Source organism: Solanum pennellii, chromosome 3 (genome assembly GCF_001406875.1).
Source record: "Solanum pennellii chromosome 3, SPENNV200".
NCBI lineage: Eukaryota > Viridiplantae > Streptophyta > Magnoliopsida > Solanales > Solanaceae > Solanum > Solanum pennellii.
Genome location: NC_028639.1, coordinates 30,038,309 through 30,045,579, shown reverse-complemented (window position 1 = coordinate 30,045,579; position 7,271 = coordinate 30,038,309). Strand labels below are relative to the sequence as shown.

At 33.6% G+C, this 7,271-nt stretch overlaps 1 pseudogene; it reads left to right on the top strand.

The window, feature by feature from the left end:
* The first annotated feature begins 4,687 nt into the window (after positions 1 to 4,687).
* Positions 4,688 to 6,784, top strand: LOC107013302 (annotated as a pseudogene).
* The last annotated feature ends 487 nt before the right edge of the window (positions 6,785 to 7,271 follow it).

Sequence of the window (7,271 nt, the reverse complement as noted above, 5' to 3'; positions counted from 1 at the left end):
GCAACTACAACCAGAACAAAAACTTCAACTGGGGTAACTATGGTAACAAAAATGATTTGAGTGGGACCTATGTTCCAACTCAAAATCCGGAAGTTTCTCCTAGGGATGGTGGAGGTAGTATTGTGCGATTTGAGGATATGTTGCAGAAGATGATGAGGAGGTTTGATGCTAGTGATGAGCACGCCAAAGAGTTTAGAGGTGATTGAGCAAATATTGGGCAAAAGGTGGATGCACAGGAAATGTCAATCAAGCATCTTGAGTTGCAAATGTCCCAATTGTCTTCTACTATGAACCCACGCTAACTGGGTACTCTTCCTAGCAATAATGTTAATAACTTTGCATGCCCATATTTTTTGGATTTTCTGTTGTTGTCTATTTTTACTAAATTTTATCAGTGAATATTATGAGTACTCTAAGGATTCAAAGTTGATTGAATTCTTCGTCAATTTTTTAGGTATCTTATTTCAAAAAATAGTATTTTTTCTGGTTAAAATTATTTGTCATCATCGTTAGATATATAATAGTTTACTCCGTTTTATGTATATTTTTTCTCTGTGTTTTGTTGTCTCCTTACAATTGCATTGATTATTTCTTGTTTAGCATGCATATAATCTAACGATAAGAAAGTCTTCATCCTTTTAATATTTTTTTTCCTTTCTCATTCGGCTTTTCTAACTATTTTTGGAGTAAGTTATGACTATTTTAGTCAAGGTTAATTTGGAGAATATTAAACAAATCCTGCTCTAAATAAAATTAATATCTTAAGCTAAAAAAAGATATGTCTATTAACATAGATTTGTTTTCCTTCATGTCCCATGTCTTTGCTGGGCGTTTAAATTAAGTATGTTAGACTCATTTCTAATACTTTAATGTTCGAGAATGTTTCTTTAACATGTGTATAGATTCCAACATTTTAATATATGTGTTACTTTCATGATGCAACAATCATACATAAATATTCCTGAAAAAGTCATCAAGTTGCATTGATGAAGCATCCTGTAGGGCCTTCCGTAGTTTAATGAAGAATGAATTTCTATAAGATTCAACAATATTATTTTGATGTTGTTCCAAATAAATATCTTTCCTTCTATAAGTTTTAGTAAAAATAACAAAGTAATAATTACGAAAAGTGGTGAACATTTGACATCGGACAAGTAGATTGTCTATAAAAAATATTTTTTATGTTATTGAGGTGTAAACTCTTTAACGTTTTTAACTTATTTATAACTAATATTTATTATTAAAAAGTTTCATATAATTTTATTTTTACAGAAGGAGTTACGATAACCATAAAATTATCAGATACTATATTTTTCATTAATAAAAATAAAAAAAAAGTGATGTTAAATCGCAACATAAAAACATGACTCAATTTTAACAAGACAATTATATCATCAAACATATAATATGATAAATTATATAAAAGATAAAAATAATTAGATTACCTAGTGATATAGAGAGAGGGAAAACATGGTAAGTAGGAATTTCGAAAAACAGAGTATTTTTATATAAGACTAGAATTAGAAATGTTTTCATTCCAAAAGTCATTTTGAATAAAATGCTAATGACAATTATATCCTCAAGTAATTTCAACGAGTTCAAAGATTCAAAATTTAAAATATATGTTTATATTTGATAGTATAACACAATATCTTTAATATTCTTAAGTTCACTTTATAGGTTGTTTAGGTCTCGAAGTTACAAGATCTAAATCGTATTGTATAATTACATATTTTTAAATCTAAACCCTAATTTTATTAGTACATCTAATATTTTAATGTTTTCTTTGATTTGTAAGTGTTTTAAGTCTTTAAGTTGTTACAATACGAAGACCCTTCTTTTTAAAAGTTATAACTTTTCGAAACATAAACCCTAATTTTATAAGTACGTATATTTTTAAAAATTCATCATGTTGGTATGCATATATAAGGTCTTACTTAAAAACTATTTTTCTTTTTAAGTGTATTTTGTTTGTGTTCATTTCTCAAAGATTAGTTTTGTCAATTATTTCTCATTAGTATAATTCATATATTTTTTGGTTAGATTGAACATTGAAGGTTTTTTACTTATCGAGTTATGAATCTTAATACAAATATGACTTATTTCAAGCAATTTCCTTCACTGGGGGATTTTTGAAACGTTTTTATATGATTTTAATGGTAAAATGTTGGGATTTTGAAGTTTTTTTTTTATTTTTGGGAAATGGATGAAAGATCCAATATCCACTAAAAATTAGATGCATTTACCTTAAGGACATATTCATGAGGTTGTTTACTTTTCGTGTTCAAGGGCGAGCTAGTTTTTTTAGGCTACATGGATTCATCTAGGAACTTAGTCCATTTTCTTCTAAAAAATAATACATTATTGACTCTTTACTTCATGTTTAGTTATTTCATCCCCTTATATTACATCATTTATTTAGAAATTTTGCTACATTGACTTTCAGGTTCTAGGGGTTAAATTTAGTCTTGGTTAGGTTTGGATTTGATAAATTATTGAGTTTATTGGGAACTTTGCTTTTAAATTGATTATTTAAACATGTTTATAAATGTTTAAATATTTTTTTTGGGTCAGTATTGTTTAGTTGGGTTGTACTAACAGTTCTCCCCTCAGAGGGTTAGTGCCAGTATTAATCACGAAGGTTTCAGTTGTGAAAAAAATTGTATCAGAGGCCTGTGTTTTTTTTATCTCGTTATACCAAAATGACACTAGTAGTGTTTTGAAGAATGGTACAGAGATGTACAATCTTTCCTTCGAGAGGCTACGTGACATTAGGAAAATCTCTCCATCTTCTTCTCCCTATGTAGTTTATTTGATTTTGATTGTAATATGGTGATCCAAATTAGTATCTAACTTGTTTAACTCTTCGATTCACAAATGCTTAACATCTAAAAAAATGGTGCCACACAGTAGGTCCCACTGATAAGACATCATGGGAGCCTCTATTGAGAAGATGTGAATTAGGTAGGGGTACAAGAAGGAGCAGAGGCCGATGAAGGGTAGCACCCACTAGGGATAAAGCCTAAGTTGAGATGGTATCTAGGGAAGAGACCCCTCCTGCACCAAAGGATGAGGTAAAAAGGAATGTGGAGATTGAGGTAAAGAGGATGCTGAACAATACGAGGACGCATAAGTTGGGACTGCAGGACTCCCCCTTTTGATCTAGCTATAACTGAGCAGATTTTGACTTTTTTGGGTTGGTTGTTGCAAGATTCTAGACATCTATTCATTCATCTTGTTGATGCTACAATCCATAAAATGGATGGAGTGCTGGATATTGATTGCTTGTTCTATCCACTTTTGGGCCCTGTGATGACTGGCAGTGAGCACGAGATGATGAGCAAGTTTTTAAAATTAAAGTTGTCATTGTTCCATGGTTCTGAAAGTGAGGATGCCTTATGGTTATTGCATCCATTATTAATCAACCAACACTCGCTCGATGATCTGCTTGAAAAACATGTACCAAAAAAGAGTTGATCTTCCTTCTAACCATAAACAATTTGAGCCTCTGCTTCTTGTTGCTGACCATTGTTCTTGCAAATGACCGATTCATGCCCAAGTTGATTGCATTTACTACATTTAGCATCAGGTGTTCGCCAGCATTTATATGGTGGATGAGCTTTGTTGTTACAATGCTTACAAGGAGGATAACTTTTCTTTGAGTGTCCAGTTTTTCCTATTGTAGTACTTGTTGAAATGCCTTCACCATTCTTCTTGTTCTTCTTCTTCTTGTTTTTGCCTCCATCTTGAGGCTTGGAAAACAATGCTCCCTTTGTATTTCCTTCTTCTCTCATGAATCTTTGTTGTTCTTGTGCCTGCAAAGCATTCAATAACTCTACGAAGGGTAATTTAGACACATCCTTCGTCTTTTCAAAAGTAGTTTTGGTTGCTTAAAATCCTTATGGCACAATTACCAGAATCTTTTCAACAATACGTTAACCATTATGCATGGAACAAAGCAATCTTATACTGTTTGTTATGTTCAAGAGACTTTCAAAAGTAATCTTTGATGGTTTCAGTTATTTTCATCTTCAGCATCTCGAAATTTCTTATAAAATTTAGCACTTGCATACCTTCGATCCTTTCATCCCCTTCATATTCTTCCTTGATATAATCCCAGATGGATTTCGAGGACTTTAAAGACATAATTTGAGAGAAGATTGAAGAAGACGGGTGAAAATAAATAGGCCTTTGCCTTTGATTTTTTTGTTTTCTTTCATTATGGTTTTTGATATGGGCCATAGTAGGATTGTTAGGCAACATAGGAACTTCATAATCCTCTTTGACTGCCTTCCGCATATCCATGATATCTAGACAAGTTTCCATCCTTACTGCCAAATTAAGATAGTTATCACCATTAAAAACAGGTGGTGCCATTACACAAAAAGTTGATTCTGCTTCCATGATTGATAAACTTTTCTTGTTGATTACAATCCTAACTTTGATGAAACACCCACGGATTCCTCAAGAAATAAATGCTCCGATAACAATCCTAACTTTGATGAAACAACCATGGATCCGTCAAGAAATAAATGCTCTGACACCAATTATTAGTTTTTAGAGAAAAAAAAACATAACAATATGATCTTCTTTTGTTATTGAACAAGTAGGAACATTAGTTTGATAAACCAACAAAAAAAAATTTATGAAAGCAAAAATTACTTACTTAGTTATAACATAGATATTTATGGAGTTAACAAGTAAACCAACTACGAAGAATAAGATTAAACAGTAAATAACTACCCTACAACACAAAGAACTTGGACTGTTCAGTTCTTATGCATATTTCTAACAGATTCGCTCCAAGTTACTAACTAGTGATTTAACTACTTTACTGCTCTAGTCAATCTTACTTCCTTCAGCATGCTATCCTCATATTTAATTGTAACAAATGGCTCTCCAATTTATTTTTGCTTCACCTTTGAATTCCTGAACTTTTGTCATTTGCATGCTCAAAGAACTTGAGGGGGGTATGAAAGGAAATATTTAGGATAGTCTCCATCACTCTTGGATGTTGGTGGCTTCATATCTCTAATTCATCTGCAGTCCAAATTTTTCTGATTAATGAAGAAGGAACTGTGTGTGATTTCCTTCCCCGAAGTGCCAAATCAACGATGTATCCTCATCAATATGAAGCATTTGAGTATATGTGGAAAAAAGTTGTTGGAGATATAACCCTCGAGAGGCTGAGACAACCCTTATCTCATAGCAAAGGAGGATGCATAATATCACATCCACCTGGCACCGGGAAAACCCCTTTCTCCATAATATTTCTTCAATCATAGTTGAAGTTGTTTACAAAGTCTCGACCTGTAATCATAGCTTCTTCCAGTTTGCTGCTTAACTGGGAAGCTGAGATTCACAAATGGGAGGTAGACATTCCCTTCCACAACTTGAACAACAAAGATTTCTCTTTACAGGAAGAAGAATCTATTGTGAGTGTCTTTCGCTGTTTATCTCATGCGGTAAAGAGAAATCCACACCTTATATGAATGGTGAAGCTGGGATCTTTGGTTAAAGGTAAGAGTGTTTTGAGGATCAGTTCTGACTTGTTCGGGATTCTTCAAGGAGATGATAGAGACGGTTAGGTTAAACCAATTAGAGAAATCCTTCTTATGCTAAATTGATTAGAGAAATCCTTCTTAACTATCTTGGTCTTCTTGCCCTTGAAGAAGGGCATACTGCTCGGGATGAACAAAACCTTGTCTGGAAAGCTTTGAAAAAGATTGAAACCGAGAAGCGCATAGTTTCTTGTAGCATTCCATTCCAGAATAACATCAAGGAGTTATACAATTCTCTCTATGTAGTCACTCCAAAATTTGCCGCAGATTTGGAGCAGAACTGGGATTCTCTTAGCATTTCCATTGACAAGAATTCCCTAGCATTAGAAGATCTAAGGGGTATTATTTCACCAATTGTTTTAAGTGTAGTGAAAATGTAAAGAGGTAAGCTTTCCGGGTATAAGGGAAAATATAGTTCACATGAAAACCACAGATTTGAAAAAGGAGTGTCTTAGAAGAATTCCAGAGAATCCAAGATCCTTTTATGAACAAAATCTAGTGTCTCTTATATCTGTTCATCCTTCATTAGCCGCCAATAAGAAGGAGTACTATGACTAGAAAGTAAGCTAAAAGAGAGAGGCTGTCGGTTGGATCCAGATACCGGGAGTAAATTAAACTTTTTATTCAGCTTATAAGATTTTGTGGTTGGTGGAAGGAGAGGGTTATAACATTTAGCCAACTGCTTGATCCTCTAATCCTGATAAAGGAGCTACTCAATTCTCTCTTTGGCTGGACTTTAGGTCGGGAGATTCTCTATATGCATGGGAAACTTGATGTGAAGGAGCGGCAGATATCTATAAATTCTCGTAATGACCCTAAGAGTTATATAAAAGTGCTTCTTGCATCCATAAAATCCAGTTCAGAAGAAATAAGTCTGATAGGGGCCTCAAGAGTTGTTTTGCTTGACGTTCTCAAGAATTCCTCAGTAGAACAACAAGCCATCAGCCGAGCTTACAGGAATGGGCAGACAAAATTTGTGGATGTTAACTATCCAGTCACGTCAAAATGGTAGGTTGACAAGATTGAACAGGAGACGAGAAAAAAGTACCATTCAGATGTTCTTTTGTCTAGGAATCATGAAGACAAAACGGATCCTTCATTTTCTGTGTCAGAGGATAACATACTAGAATCCATGGTTAAGCATGAGAGCCTCTCATACATTTGAAAAGTCCTCTCATGAACCATGTGTGGTGCAACCTACTACATTCCTTGATTTTTGGTAACCAACCTGCAAAACAAAGAAGTTAGGTTAGTGTGTACTTTCTTCTGGTTTGCTGGTACATGAAGCAACCAGACTTGTTTAATGTATTTTGTGTACTGATTGTCTTTGAAAAATGGCTTAAATGCTTTGTCTCTTTCGTATCAGATCAGTTGGAGCATTTTTAGGTTGCGAAGGACATTTGTTAGGGGAACTTTTGAAGCCATCCATAATTACAAGTACACTACGATACCATCAGTAAGCATTTTTCTGAATATTCTAAATGATGTATTTGTTGAGTATCCAACACACAACAATCTGTGAAGTTTTTCATATGTTAATGAATTAACTTAGGAGTTACATACATTCAAGGTAAATGATGGTCTTTTATACAGTCATCATACTTGGTTAATAACCCAACACAAATCTAAGCATAATAGGATTAACTTCCACTGGGCACTAAGAATTGTCTAAGCAACGACCGGAAGAAATTAAACTAACAACTACGGATT